Source organism: Bidens hawaiensis, unplaced genomic scaffold (genome assembly GCF_021521415.1).
Source record: "Bidens hawaiensis isolate Kalapana, Puna unplaced genomic scaffold, B.hawaiensis_p1.1 tig00057791_1, whole genome shotgun sequence".
Lineage (NCBI taxonomy): Eukaryota > Viridiplantae > Streptophyta > Magnoliopsida > Asterales > Asteraceae > Bidens > Bidens hawaiensis.
In genome coordinates, this window is record NW_027500421.1 from 1 (window position 1) to 16196 (window position 16196).

The window sequence follows — 16196 nt, forward strand, 5'->3', positions numbered from 1 at the left end:
CTCAAAATTAGTCGGTCGTTTAGACCGTGATGACCTCCTTAGCGTATTATCGGGTTCAACAGTTTCATTATTTATTTCAGGGACTTGCTCTTGTGTGAGTTGACGTGCCTTCATTTACAGGGATATGTGGAGTATTAAGTGGTGCAGTGTCATGTACAAGAGGTGTAATAGGAGATAAATTTGCAGAAGATCCCATCCCTCCTCCTTTTTCACCTATTGGAAATAAAAGACTCGACTTATACTGCTCCCACTGACTTTAGAGTTCTCTAGAAATTTAGCATTACGAGTTTCTACGATGCGAGTAACGTGTGATGGGAAATAGAATCTAAATCCCTTTGAATGTTCGGGATATCCAATAAAGAAACAACTGACGATCCTCATGTTAAGTTTCTGAGGAAGTTTAAAGCTTAGCTTCAGCGTGGCAACCCCATACTTTCAGATAGTTTAAGCTTGGTTTCCTTCATGTCAAAATCTTGTAAGGAGTTTTAGGGACAGACTTAGAAGGAACCCTATTCAATGTATGAGTTGCCGTCTTTAAAGCCACTGTCCATAAAAAACACCGTTCTGCTGAGCAGTACCCGGCATGGTAAATTGGTTCACGATCCCATTTTCTTTACAACAGTCAAAGAAAGGACCAAGAGCTTGACCAATGTCAGTATGTTGATTATAATACTCGCCTCCTCTATCTGACCTAACTACCCTAAGGTTAAGTTGATTTTCAACCTCAGCCTTAAATATTTCAAACATGTCAAGTGCTTCAGATTTCTCTTTGATTAAATACACGTACATGTAACGAGAGTAATCATCTATGAAAGTTATGAAAGAGGTATGGCCAGAAAGGGCCACAAATATCAGTGTGTATGAGTTCTAAAAGTCCTGAACTCATGGTGGCACCTTTCTTATTCTTTTTCGTCCTTTTGATTTTAATACATTTAACACCTTTTCAAAATCAGAGAAATCAAGATTTGGTAATACTTAATCCTTTAGGAATCTTAACATTCTATCTCATGAAACGCGGCCTAAACGTTGATACCACAACATGAATTTTGTTTCCAAATCTCGTTTTCGTTTATTAGTGTTTTGATTCACATTATATTATAACAATGATTTTGAAAATTGATCATCTAGTTTTAACTTATAGAGACTTCCTTTTAGAGAACCACAACCAATGACATGAGTGTTTAAAGTTATAGTGACTTTGACATTTCCATGCAAAACATTATAACCGTCATAATTCAACTTTCGTACGATTACTACATGTGACATTCTTTAAATTCGGGTTTCGATTGTATTTGTCTTTGTATTCGTTTACTATGTAAACCGATCCATTTTGTAAACCGAAACTTATGATATAATCAAAATAATGGATTTTATGTTACAATATTGTTTTACACTTGTTTGGTCTTGAAAACATCCTTTTCGGTCCTTAAATCGCGTTTAAAATCACTTAAAACGAACTACAGGGGCTAAATCTGCCAAATAACAAAAGTTGGAAGGCTGGCCACCCACCCCCATCGCGCTACGCGATGGGTGATGGCCTTCCCCGTCGCATGGTGCGACCCCCATCAGCTGCAACATCCGAATTTTTGTTGTTTTGTGTCTTGTCTTGATCCATTTTGCATGCAATCTCTTGTTATTTACACCCATACTTGACTATGACTACTACCCTATATAAACACCACCAATCCCTTCATTTTTCCCCTGCTACAACTCCAAAATCTCTCTCAAACTTCAAAGATTCAAGTTTATTGTTTTAGTGTTCTTGAAGGTTTGACTTCCAAAAGTCAAACTGAGTTAAATCTTTCATTTTAATTTGCTTATGTAGTCTTATAAATACTTGAATATGGTTATACAATGTATATATAATATACACCCATTTTTAGCTTTGTTAGTTACTTCTCCGGTCTCGGTCGGTGAGGTTTCGGACCTTTGTAAGGCAAGGCTTCATGGAGGACTTTCGAGTCCTTGATATATATATATATGTATATATATAACTTGTTTATACACATTAATCATGCTTAAATTCTACTCATTTTAGTTTGTTTCTCATATTTACAAGTTCCATGGTTATGGGTTTGAAGAGTCTAACCTTGGTTTAACCGTAACTAGTTATAAACCGTACACCGAACTTTGTGTATTATTTTTTTGTTAAATAATTGTTTAAGCATGTTTAATGTTAGATTTAAGTTTCTAAAATCATTTTTATGAGTTCTATGGTTATGGGTTTGTGAAATCTTACATCGGTATTAACCCGAACCAAGATCCAAACCAAAAACGGAACTTTCGCTTAAAGACTTTATTGTTAACTTTTTGGTTGTAAAACTTAAGTATTTTCATTTGTACATTATTATACAAGTTCTTTGATATTTGGGCATGTGGAAACCATCTATGGAACTTATTGTGAGATGGAAACCGAACCAAACAGAACTAAGCCGATTTTCACTTGCTTAAGACACACAAGTGTGTTTTTAGCTATCAAGACTTGTATAAATCTTTAAAAATACTTTCTAAACTGATTTTAATTATTTTCTTAAGTACTTGGAAATTTCGGATCCAACTTGATCTCATAACAAAATTTGGACCGACAAAACCGAACACTCGCTTAACGTACGTTTTAGTTCTAAAACAATAGAACTACATACTTGGTTAAGTATTATTGGATTTTTATGAGTTATCTCATAACATTTAATATTTTGGAAAGTTGACTTTGGGTTTGACCAATTATCAAGACCCGAACCAACAACCCGAACACTCGTTAAAACCTGTTTTAGTATCTTTATTTTAAAGGGACTTGCATTCTTGCATTTTTACCCACCTTATTACTTAACATAGGTTTAGTAAATATTAAGGTTAGATACTTTAACCCGGGTACGAGCAAACTTTCATTTTTAAAGAACTATTGTTGAAATTTTTTAAATTGTTACATTTTAAAGCTTAAACTTTAATTGTTTACATTTCTCAACACTTATTTTAAGACCTTCAAGACAACCTTTTAATTCAAGATTTTCTTTTATCTAGGCTTTGCTCGTTAAATTCATCGTTCGGGTTAACCTCCAAATTACCGACCTTTCAAGTTTATTACTTGAACGTGAGTACTTTCATACCCCGTTTTCCGTCTTTCGTTTTGGGGTGACATTTCATACTTATTTAACTTAAATGCTTTATACTTGAGTTTTAAACCACAAACGTTATTGTATACTTTACTTAAATAATTGCTCGATTCGGTGTTCTATGCTTACATGATTATATGCCTATGTGTTTACCGCTTTCGGTTGGTTGAACTATAAATCCTATACTATTTGGCAACCTCTTATAGCAAGGTGTCGTTAATGTATTCTTATTAACGATAACTATTAAATCCTAGTCTGTTGGGCATCCCCTTATAGCAATGTGTCACTAATGTATTCTTATTAGTGATCTCTTTTTATCCAAATTTATTGCTATTATTTATTGTTTCGTATACAAGATTGTAGCTTTTCTTATTATATACATATATGCTCAAAACCATGAATTGCTCACCAAACTTTGTGTTGATAAACTTTATTTTATGAAATGTTACAAGTTTGCATTTAGGTTGATTTGGGATTGTGAAGAAAACGTCATCAAGACCTGTAAGATATTAGCAAAATTGAACAATATTTGATTTGCTATATTTTGTTATAATTATCTTGTGAACAAGTATGTATATGTGAAATTTGATGTTATGAAATGAAATGAGTTTGTTAAATAATATTGTTGCTATAAATAGTATCATGCGCTTATCGGCAATTCGTCGCATCCCGGCATATTCTGCCGCTTTTGGTCGGGGTGTGACACTAAATTTCAAGCTATTCTCGGTACATACAAAATATCAAAAAGTTTAATACAATGATGGGAAACTTTCTATGTTAACTTGATGTCGCGTTACACAAGAAACGAATAAATATGTTAAATTCTGAGATCCATATTATAATGAAATTTTAACCTTAAACTAGAATGTATTTTGAGATTGAAAAAAATTTAATCCAGAGTTTTATTTTAAGTATTATTTTTGACATAACTAAAAGGTTTTAATATTAGCACTATTATACGAATCTATAATTATGAATTATTTAAGGACCAGAGGGTTTTATTTTAAGCAGTAATTTTTACATAATTAACATATTATAGTATAATCTTAAATTCGAATTCAAATTCAAATAAAATCGTGTAACAATTAATTAGTACTTTAATGGAATTCTAAAAAAAGGTTGGAAAGAATTTTGAGATTAAAAAACTTTTAATGGGAGATTTTTAACTTCAAAATGTATACAAAACGGAAATATTAACATAAACAATTCAAATTTAACGAACATTAACATTGTATTATGACAATAGTGAAAAAAAGTAACACACAGATACAAGAAAGTATCAATACTTTACAAATTAAAAACCATAAGAAGTTACAAAAATGGTTAATTACAATACCTTTCTTTGATACAACCTATTAAAAGAAAAAGAAAATACGATTAATTACAATGAATAATTATAAATAAAATAAATAATTACCGAAATATACCAATTAGTAGTTCATTTTATGATGATTATATAACATAAGTGCATCGAAAAAACCAGTTGAAGTTGACTTCTTGGATAGAATTCTAACTGACAATTTGTTGTCATGTTCACTTAAAAATAAATATAATCAATTCTTTTCGACGATCACACAATTCAGCCAGTACTTCAACCAATCCATTTGTAAAACATACACTTTTTCCATATCTGTTAACTCAACAATACAATACAACACCTTATAATGTTGAATTTGAAGTGTTTGATGCATATCTCTAAACTTATCGTTATTAGTTTCCACAAATTCATTTGGAAGTTCCTATAAAGTTATTATAAAATAAAATATCGAAAACGTACATAAAATGTTATAGTAGACAGAAATATTACAATACTTACCAGAATTGGGAATTTAGGATTCCAGAGCTCTTCAGGATTATTATGTAGAAATAATTAATCAAATTCAAACAATTTCAAACAACCTCTGTGAAAAAACCCAAAAAAATAATTAATAATGTATATACTAAATATAGATGAAGATGATAACAACAAAAATCAATAGGAGAAACCCGAGTGAATGAACAAAAAATTATTGTATAATCGTTATATATTGTATAAACAAACATAAAATAAAAATATGCAATCATAAAATTAGAATCGAACAATAGGGGGAAAGATTATGATACCGGATAAATGGAAGACAATCTTCGGGATTTGATAATTGTTACTACTTGTGATTGATGTTTGAGAGAATTGGTTAAATGGCAAGAGGGAGAGAAAAATGAAGAATGTGAATTAGGGTTTCTAATATTATGGTTTAAATAATAGGAATGAGGTGAGTTGGCAGTTGGTAAGATAAGAAAGTTGTGACATGGCATCTATGTGGCATGTAGGTGGATACCCTAGAATGATGTCATGTGTACAACTTGTGTTGTTTTAATAGATTAATAAGATTCTAATGCTACAGGTATATATACACTTCAACCCTTATCCAATATTATGATAGAATTACAGAAATTTTATCTTTACCGTTTCTCTCTTTGTACTTTATATATCCTTTACGTTTACAAATCCAACGCTCATGTCTTTCTTAATAATAAGTAAGAGAATAAGAATCTAACGCTCGAAACTCCTCACCATGTCATAAGTAAGAGAATACAATGCTCTGTCTCCCTCGAAATGTCATAAGTATGAGAATAAGAATCTAACGCTCGAAACTCCCATGTCTTTCTTAGTTGGACCAACCAGCGAGAGAGGTCTTCCTGAATTTGATTACTTATGTCAACTAAGGAGATTTAGGTTACAATTCGGATTATTTACCCTATCTTTCTTAGTACACACCAACTTATACCGTCCACTTCCACCCTTCACCTTCCCCTTCCAGTTATGTTTCAACAGCACCACCCCAAACCGCCTCTCTCTCTATATGGGTGTTCGACGTGATCGAACAGTCATGCCTTGGTTGGGATGCCAAAAGAGGCAAACGAGTCCGAGAAAACGCACCATTCTAATTAGGTTCTAATGGGAACCTCATACTCACGAAAGCCAATTGGCATATAGTGTGGCAGACCAACACCGCCAATAAGGACGTTGCATATTTCGCTACTCTCTCCTATGGTAACATGGTGCTTCGTGACTCTAACTTTGTCTCGCAAGTCTTCGATTCCCCTGGCACGCTCTTGATAAGCCAAAGTCTCCGGGTGAGAAGAGGTCCGTACAAGCTCATGAACCGGGATTCGTTTACCAACAACATTGAAGGGTTTATAGCTTCGTGATTGAGCCGAAAAGACTGGATTTGCACTACAAGAACTACATGCGGTACTGGTAATCCACGTTCCGCGAATTAAATAGAGAAAATATGAATATTGTGATTGAAACCTTGGTGATTCAAAAAACAGAATACGAAGAGAAAAACTTTAATGCACTCAGGTGTAATATTCAAAACTATCATCAGGGCCTGCCCAAAGGGGGGGGGGGCCCATTTTCCTGAAAGTCCCACAATTGTTAATATATATATATATATATATATATATATATATATATATATATATATTTGTTATATATAAATTTGTTTTAAAACATAAGTCTATATATGACTTCTCGGTGCAATGGAAAAAGTGGTAATTTATGGAATTAAAAATCACAGGTTATGTGGGAAAACAATTGTTTAAACTTTTATCAACGTTAATGTTTTGATAATGACTTAATTAGAACAATATGACAAGAAATAGTCTTAGTTCATCATTGATACTCTATGCCACACACATGTCCCTTAACATTTGATCGATCATCATTAGTCACAATTAAGCAAACACAAGACTAAATATCCAAGATCAAGATTATCAAGTTCATCTTTACTAAGGGTTAAATTAAAACTAAAACACCAACATGAAGATGAAGAAATTATATGACTAATTCATTGAAGACTAATTAACAACTTAGTTAAGTTAGGCTGCTAGTTTTTATAAACTTAGGGTAAATTTATAAAATATTTATATTGAAACACAATTGTATAAATTTATAAAATATTTGAATTTCAAATGTTTTAAGACTTATTCCACTCTTGGTAAGTCTTACATCTAATCCATGCATTGAATACCAAACTCACCATATGGGCAAGTCAGACTCAAAGAAAGAAAGAGTTAAATCTTTGGTTAAAATTTATGAAGTATGTTTAACTAAATTGGTAAAATACTTGGGTTCCGTTGTATGTAGAAGCGGGAAGTGAATGGGATGTATTCCCACATGTGTTGGTCAACATTAGAAGCCAAAAATAAAAATGACCACACATAACATTCATATTGGAAAGCCCATTGTGAAGTGGATTGGGCGTCCATGGTCGCTGGATCGACCGCCAGGTGTCGGTCCCTATCCTAAGCATCTCATATGCTTGGATATAGATAGAAGGATTATTTAAACTAAGTCTTTACCCTTTACGTTAACATTTATATACACACTTGAAGGTTAATCTTTTCCATTATCCATGTCTAATCAAGCTTCAATTATTAGAGAGGAGATTACAAGTGTAGAGCAAAAAGAAGTGCCTTTTCAAAGCTAAAATCCAACCAAATTAATTATAATTTGAGGGGTGAACACTAGAGGTTGTTATAGTGTTTTGACAAGTGAAGATTCATCACTTAGTTGATGTGTTGAGAGGGGAAAACACTATCTTAACATAGTGTTGTTTTGTATTAGGTTGGAAATTCTATCTTAACATAGAGTTAATTAGTTAGGTGAAAGCTCACTATCTTGATATAGTGAGATTAGAAGAAACGATAAAGCTAATTACTTAGTGTGATTGATGAAGAAGGTTATCACTTCCTTTGAAGAGTAATACGATTGCATTGGTGATTCCTACCATTTTAGAGAAACAACTAGTGAAGAAAACTCTCGATAGGGGATCAGGGAGAGAACATAGAGTGGATTAGTTAACATTCACCTGAACCTCTATAAATCTGGTTATTTCGTCTCTAACTCATACATTTTTACTTATTTATATTTGTTTTGTAAGTTGTGAAAAGAGTTTAGCAAAGTTATTAGCTCGTTAAAATCGGATTAGAAGATAAGAAAAACTATTCCCCCTCTAGTTGATTTCTACAGGTTCAATTCCCTTAATAATATTTTAATTTTTATAGAAAACACTTTCAGTCTTGTTAAATATATTGACTATTTTAGTAAATTATTATTATTATTATTATTATTATTATTATTATTATTATTATTATATCGACTTTGAAAAAACAACTCAATTGATAAAATTGTCAAATTATTTATCACATAACTAAAAACGCGATTTCAGAGACCTCTTTTAATGTTCGTCTCGAGCCCGCAAACTTTAAAGGATTCTCGGAGACATCTTTGAAGATCTGTCTTTTGAGTTCCTTTATATAGATACGGGGCAAGGTCTTTATCATATCTTTGATCGGGCATCGACGGGAACCTTAGACTTTACACTTACCATGCAACTGTTTGGGGAAACGCGTGGAGCTTGTTGTATACTTTATTTGATAGGCTTGAGAACGACAACGAGAACGAGATTAATTTTGAAGACTAGTGTCAGTTACGAAATCAGTACGGGGAGATTGGGTTTTGTGAGGACAACCAATATGTCGGCTGCGCAACACTAACCGGGGTGTTTGCATGGAGCAATGATTGTGACACGAAGTCTCCGTGTTGTAACGCGGATAGTTTTACATGTTATCAGCTCAAATGTGTCATATCATTTCATGATTAAGTATACGAACGAGACTGGAGCATTGAAACAGAGCGATTGCGAGAGCACATAACAAAAGATTGTAAGTGTTCGGGTTACTTATATCATACGTACGGATATAGAGTTCGAGGTGATGGATTGATTACGAGTTGTAGACGTTGACAAGGGTCGGGAACTTGACTAGTTTAGCGTTCATCCCGTTGCCTAGACACGGGTTTTATTAGAAACTTGAAATAAAGTTAATGTTTTTAACCTTTGGATGTGTATTTGTGTTGTATTTAAATAATATACATAATAAAACGAGAGTAAATAAGTTGCCATGGTTTTAGAGATGGTAAACTCGAGTTTTTAGTTCGATGATGATGGGGATTAAGACAAAATATATATGTATACAACTCAGAAAGAAAATTTACTTTCATTTGGCGACAAAAATTGACGGAGTTAATTAGTTAACTGAATAAAAATGATTACTGTAGCATTAAAGGTCTAGATAAAAAAAATAAAAGAAAATGACCTTTTAGATAAAACGGACAAATATAATCAAAATCTTACGAGGATTTTAGAGTTTACTCTTTTTACATTTTTCATAACTTAAATCAAAATGATAACTTGGGTATGTTTGGTTGGAAGTACTGGAATAAAGAGGGAATTAAATGAGAGAATAAATGAAATAAACAAGGAAATGAAATGGATCATTACTATTTCTTTGTCTTGCTTGGTTAACATATAAGAATGAAATAAATAATTACTTTATATTGTTTGGTATCTAAAAAAAATTGTATGAATGAAATAGAAATAACAAAAATATTTCTATCCCAAAATATATATTTTTTACAAGAAAAAAAAACAACTGAAATGGCCACGGTGGTGGTGGTGGTAGCGACGGTGACGGTGACGGTCAGGTGGCGGCGGGTGGCGATGGTAGTGGTGGTTGTTAGGTGGTGGTGTTGTTCAGAAAGTAGGGTGAGAGAGGAATAAAATGAAGAAAAAGAAGAGGAATGAAAATGAATGGTTTTGATAGAATGCGGTTCCATGTGTAATGGATGATTCCATTCCATTAAGTAACCAAACACTACTTTCTTTATTCCCACGTAATAAATCATTTCATTCTCTCTATCATTCTTACATACCAAACATCATTCTTACATACCAAACATTACCTAAAAGTTTCATTAATTAACCAATCTAGAAGAAAGTATTTTCAAGCACGTACAAGACAAGTTGGTACTGTTGTTCAAACATTGTGTGCCTCTTGCAAGATGCAGTTGTCACTAATGTTGATTCCAATATATATCTCAAATAATATCTTACATTAAAAAATTGGAATAATAAAAGTCAAAACAACGTAAATATGCAAGCAAGATTTTTTGGACGAAGTTTCCGTCAAGACTCAAAACATCTTGTGTTCATATATATATTTTTTTCTTTTTTCTGAATGACGAATTTTATTTTCATCTAAAATCTCTTTAACCTTTCATTTATAAAGATTTGTTAAACCCATCACCTCCATTTTAGAAAGGTTGTTCGTATGAAAGCCCCATACATATAGAACACTATTGTGTTTATGTACGCATGAGTGACTGTTTATATATTGGCCGGCAGTTTATACGTATACGAAGGGTGTGTGTTTGTTGTTTAGAGTGTCTCTAGTGTGATAGGTCACAAAGGGGTGCAAATCTTGGTGGACTGAACTTCAACGTGTGTGTATGATTGCAATCATATATTCGGTTACGATGAATGAATCATTCGATTATCATTACATCAAGATGTCTCTTGTTCTTTATCACACTCATGCATCGGTCTCAACGATTCTATCAAGTGCAACCGTTGCTTGTTGATTCAATCCTGAAAACGTATTTACATCTTATAGTTAATCGGAGTTCTTATATTAATCATCAAAGCCACAAGAATTAATAAAACCTAAATCAGTTTAATTATTTTGACAGGACGATATAAGGAACTACTATTGAAAACTTAGAAAAAATTTACGATTTCATTTGAATACCTAAAAGATCAAAACAAATATTGAATGAATACGAACTGATGTTACCTCCCAATGGAATCAAACAAATGGATCTGGAATCTAAAACCCAAATCAAATCTGAAGATTATTATAGAGGAACATAGAGCGTTATGATGGAGAAAGACACCATGCTGGTGATGGTTTTTTGTTGGTGGCAGTTTAAATCAATAGTTTTGGTAGGTCGTAAAGGGTGGTGCTGTTTGGCCGCACTGGTAGTTGTGTGTTAGACCTCCATGACAACAAAAAGAAACTCATTATACAACATGTTCTAACATAGTTGATGCCAAATATAATAACATGTCAACAACTGTGAGTTGGATGTCCGATAACTTGAAGAACTTATAGTGTGTGCTGAGGATGAATGGAACTGTGAAGTGTTATAAGGATGATATTGCTCTCATGTGTTTAGCATGTACGTAACTTAAAATTTTAACATGGTTAGAACAAAAGGTCACCGTCTGTTTAACAAAAACACAAATGACATCCGATATGATACATTAGTTAAAAGATAATATTTGAAATCTAATCAAAACATAAAAAACAACTTTTGATTAAAATATAAATCTACCTATACAATTAAAAGAAGACCTAGTGTCTACATGACATTCAACTAGGCTCTCACATTGGATGCCAAGTGTGCAAGTTTCAAATTTAACAAATTTTCTACATGACATTCAACTAGGCCTTCCACATAGAAGGCTAAGTGTGCAAGTTACCAATTTAACAACTTCCACTTCATTATATATCTTAATTTAATTCAAATTGTTAAAATGAAAAAATATATTGTTGATGAGAATCAAACTTACTAAATTTCTCTTAAAATATTTGTGGTTTACCAACTCAACTAAGATGATTTGACGCTAAATTTATATTTTCCTTAGTATAGATTTACAAAATTTCATTTTGATTTATTTTAAGATACAAATACAAATTATTCTTACAAATTAATGTATTTTATGAAATATGCAACTACTTATATTATGTAATACCTTATAATTTATAAAAGTATAATATTTATTATATAATTCATATACATATATATATATGACGTTTTATATATTTTTCATCTATGTGTTACACGAAATACCAACCTAGCTGGTTATTAAATATCACAAACTTTGGGAAGAAAAACACATGTGCCGACAATGGTAGAAACGCATATCCAATTTATTTAATAGATAACGTTTATATAAAATCCAATATGAAAATATCTTCTTCTTCTTCGTCCTTCTACATTCATTCACCATCACCGATGCCATTGTTCCTCAGAACGAAACCTTCCATTATGTCAACCAAGGCGAGTTACTTTTCGAATCCGAATACTTATTCTTTGATTCTGAATAAGATCCAACTTACCGTACACACTCGCTCTCCGCGCAGGGACTCAACGTGACCAGTCCGTGAGGCCATGGGTCTGGGAAGCCAACCGCGGCAAACCAGTCCGCGAAAACGCCACATTCTCATTAGGATCAGACGGAAACCTAGTACTCGCGGAGGCCAATGGCCAGATTGTGTGGCAAACCAACACCGCGAACAAGGGAGTTGTCGGTTTCGCTATACTTGAAGATGGTAACGTTGTGCTGCGTGACGCAAAGGGTAACTTTTTCTGGCAAAGCTTTGATTACCCGACCGACACGCTCTTGGTTGGCCAAAAGCTTAGAGTTAAAGGTGGTCCGCACAAGCTCGTGAGCCGCGATTCGGTCAAGAACAACGTTGGCGGGGCGTATAGCTTAGTAGTTGAGCCTCAAAGGTTGGGTTTGTATTACAAGAACACCATGCGGTACTGGGCATTCACGATCCCAGAATTAAGCCGAAGCAATGGGACAATTCAAAATGCAACATTTCGAGTTGCAGAAGCTGAATACCTAGAGAACAATTTTCACGAATTGGATTGTGAAGTCGTGAATCCTCCCACGTTATATGAGACAACTTCTATTTATATGGGACGAGTTCTGTATAATAGCTCGTTATCGTATCTAAGACTGGGCATCGATGGGAACCTACGAGTCTACACTTACCGCCGAGGGGTGCGGGGACAAGCTTGGAATCTGTTGTACACTTTGTTTACGAACCAGGATGGATACCTACTTGAAGACGAGTGTCAGTTACCAAATCGGTGCGGGAAGTTTGGGCTTTGTGAGGATAGTCAATGTGTCGGATGCCTGTGCCAAACGGGGTGTTTGCGTGGAGCAAAGACTGTGACTCGAAGTCACCAGGTTGTAGTGGTTTTACGTATTATCAGCTAAAAGGGGTTGACCATTTCACGGTTAAGTATACACTTGGGACTGGACCGGTGAAAAGGAGTGATTGTGAGAGCAAATGCACGAAGGATTGCAAGTGTTTGGGTTACTTTTATCATACGGATAGTTCGAGGTGTTGGATTGTTTACGAGTTGAAGACGTTGACAAGGGTCGGGAACTCGACTAGTTTGGCGTACATCAAAACACCCGTTAGTTAGACACGGGTTTTATTTAGATAAAGAAGGTTATGTTTGTAACCTTCTGATGTGTGTTTGCTCTGCATTTAGATGATATTGTTGTTTGTATTATAATGAAAGTGAGTTGTCTATAAAATGCCTTAAGTGATCCATGTAAAACAACTATTTTATATTATTTGTGTCAAGCAAATAAAGAACAAGAACAACAAATCTATATATATTTTAAGCATTTTCAACTCATCCAACTCATCCTCTAAATTTATATGAAGAGAGTTTGCAAATTATATGATGAGGTTTTAGTAGTTGTGAGCATAGCTTATAGGGTTGAGAGAGAAAATATAGTGATTTTTATAAATTTTGGGGAAACTTTGTTTTACCATGTTTATTTTTTAATATTTGTTAAATTGCTTGTGCGTATAAGAGAGAGAAAACTGTAATTATAAATGTATAAAAAATATTATTTAATTAAATATATGAGAGAAATGTAGTATTTTGTAGTGTAATTATACAGATAGGGATGTGTGACAGGCTAAGAATGCTCTTATCGATATTATATAGCACTCAAGAATTCAATTTCCTCAACATCTTAGGGGGGGGGGGGGGGGGGGAGGGGCACCATCGACAAAGTGAAAATGGGTACATATACCCGATAGGTAACATGGTCACCCTAAATGGTTTTAAGATGTCAAAAGTAGTGGCCTACTACCCGATGAAGTTAGGAGGAGAGAGATAGCATGTATGTGTAGGTAAAGTAGAGAAAGAGAGAGAATTAGATTAGTTGAGTGAAGTATTACGAAATTGGTGAGTAATGGATTAATTTGAGCGACCACTCTTTTACCTTATTGAAGAGGGAGAATTATTCGCATTTATTATCGATTGGGCTCTACAAGCCCGTTTGTTGATCGAATTCCAAGGCATCTAGGCTGTCTAGTGTAGATATTTATTCTAATAAACAAAACAATTTTATAAAGTGTCGGTCACATTCAAAGATCATCGAGGATGTGAAGTCCTTGGGTTTCCTATGGATAAAGTGTCGGTCAAAGGAACCGGATATCACCTGGAACGCCTGGAGAAGGTTTGATGTCTTTAATTAAGGAATGTATGTAACGTATGGTTAGTAATTATACATCACTTGATGTTTCATGTATGTAATGTTTAGCCACTGGCTAATTGATGAATAAAATTTCTGTTGGCCGTTCAAAAAAAAAAAACAATTTTATAATTTTCATGGTTTAAACGGCCAGAATTTTATTAAAAGTAGAGATTGGTGATGGCCATTTTCAAGTCATACAAAAACCTCTAAAAATTATCTACTAATGTTTCTCTAACTAGCGAGAGTAAATAATGTGTCAAAGCCATATGGAGTCAATTGAAAAGTACTAACCGAATTTTAAGAAGATTTATTTAGAAATTTATTAAACCATGTAGTGCCTAAGACATATCAAACAACAAAGTTCTTGGATCAATCTCCTTGTAAGCTAGCGGAAATCATTTACAAGTTAACCGAGATCTCGTATCTTGTTGATGTTGGTTATTACCCGAAATGGTAAAGAAAGGGAGACAGTAGAGAGAGAGAGAAAGGGAGAGAGAGAGAGAGTTGGTGAATGGATAAGATATTTTGCAAACGGTTATATTGCATGGGTATGGTTGCACTATTTATAATGCAAGCCATACCATGCTTGTTTCATTATTTACGGCCCAATGGCCTCAACATACATGGCCTCAGGCCCAAACATACAACATAAGAAACCGACAAGCTAACAAGTACATCGTAAATTGAATAGTCAAATACAGAAGACTATTGAACAAAGCGGGGCCGAACAATCTCCCCTAGTCTTTAGTATTTGTTCCGGTAGCTTCCATCTTCAATCGGTCTCATAATCGAGGCCTTCGTCATTCTCGTATAGTTGATTGTCAACAAGATAACGAACAAACTTGTTGAACTTCTCAACTATCATGTCCTTGTTTTCCCGACGAACATCTTCGACTGTGGCTAATGGAGAGTTACAGCTTCATCAAGTCTTCTTTTGCTGAGGGCGGCTAACTCGTGCTAATCAAAGAAACGAAGAACGTGCATTCGTTTGCAATGGATCACTTCCCCCGTGTTGTTATCAAATTCCCAGCAAATGAAGTCATGACAACCTTTCTTTTCTTTCTAGAGATCAGATCAATCTCAGTTGGATGACGATTCAAGTTACCCTTGTTGAGCTTGAAGTTAGGGTAGTCGTTTTTTTTTCATTTCCTGCTTAAGAATCTCATAAACCATCCTTTTAACTCTTCCTCACCCGCACTCTGAACTACGAATCATCTAAAGTAATTCATGTCGAGTTCAGACAGTGTATGCATATCAGTTTAGTCATGTAGTTCAGGTCACTATTGGCACGCTAGATTGCCCACGTCTTGCTTGTGGCGTGCCATTTGTAGTAGAGAATCAAGGAGTCATCGAGATAAGGGCAGAGACGGTCTCTTAGACTGACAACCCGTGTGATGTAGTATTTATTTTTCTTTCCTTGTCTTAATGTTTGAGAGGATTCACCGCTAGTTTCAGGAAGAGCCATCCCAGTTTGGCTCCTGATTTTGATCCATCTTATCATCACCATAAACCGGAGTGTCCGGGTTCAGTGAGTAGTTTATTCCATCGTCGATTTCCACAACTTCTTAAGCTAGAGACTGGGTATCTGCACAAGTAGCAACATTAAAAATAGAGGCAATTTCATCCTCTATTGAAGCATCCCGATCTCTTATTTTCATTGCTAGATCAATAGTTTGGGAGTCCAATCTTGGCATTTCAGGTTGTGAAGCAGACTGATCAACTGCTCCACTGCCACCAACATTATTATTACCGCCATTACCACCATGTGATTCATCAAAGCTGTATGAGGATCATCATCCTCTTCATCAGACTGGTCAGCATTATCAGTCTCATCTTCCTCTTCTTCGTTCCTGGTGCCAGTTACTCCAACACCCAGAGTAATCACCGGAACGGTCTCACTACT

The 16196-nt window shown here is 34.3% G+C and overlaps 4 pseudogenes across 1 annotated transcript in view; all 4 read left to right on the top strand.

Annotated features, from left to right (window-relative positions):
• The first annotated feature begins 5749 nt into the window (after positions 1 to 5749).
• On the top strand, positions 5750 to 6517 carry LOC143602036 (epidermis-specific secreted glycoprotein EP1-like; annotated as a pseudogene).
• Positions 6518 to 6635: 118 nt separating this feature from the next.
• On the top strand, positions 6636 to 8964 carry LOC143602034 (EP1-like glycoprotein 3; annotated as a pseudogene).
• Positions 8965 to 11978: 3014 nt separating this feature from the next.
• On the top strand, positions 11979 to 13342 carry LOC143602033 (EP1-like glycoprotein 4 pseudogene; annotated as a pseudogene).
• The window catches only part of LOC143602032 (EP1-like glycoprotein 3 pseudogene), a 47573-nt pseudogene continuing 43355 nt past the window's right edge, over positions 11979 to 16196 (top strand). Inside the window, exon 1 of the transcript XR_013147758.1 lies at positions 11979 to 12040. The product of XR_013147758.1 is annotated as an EP1-like glycoprotein 3 pseudogene (transcript). The remainder of the gene's footprint in view (positions 12041 to 16196) is intronic.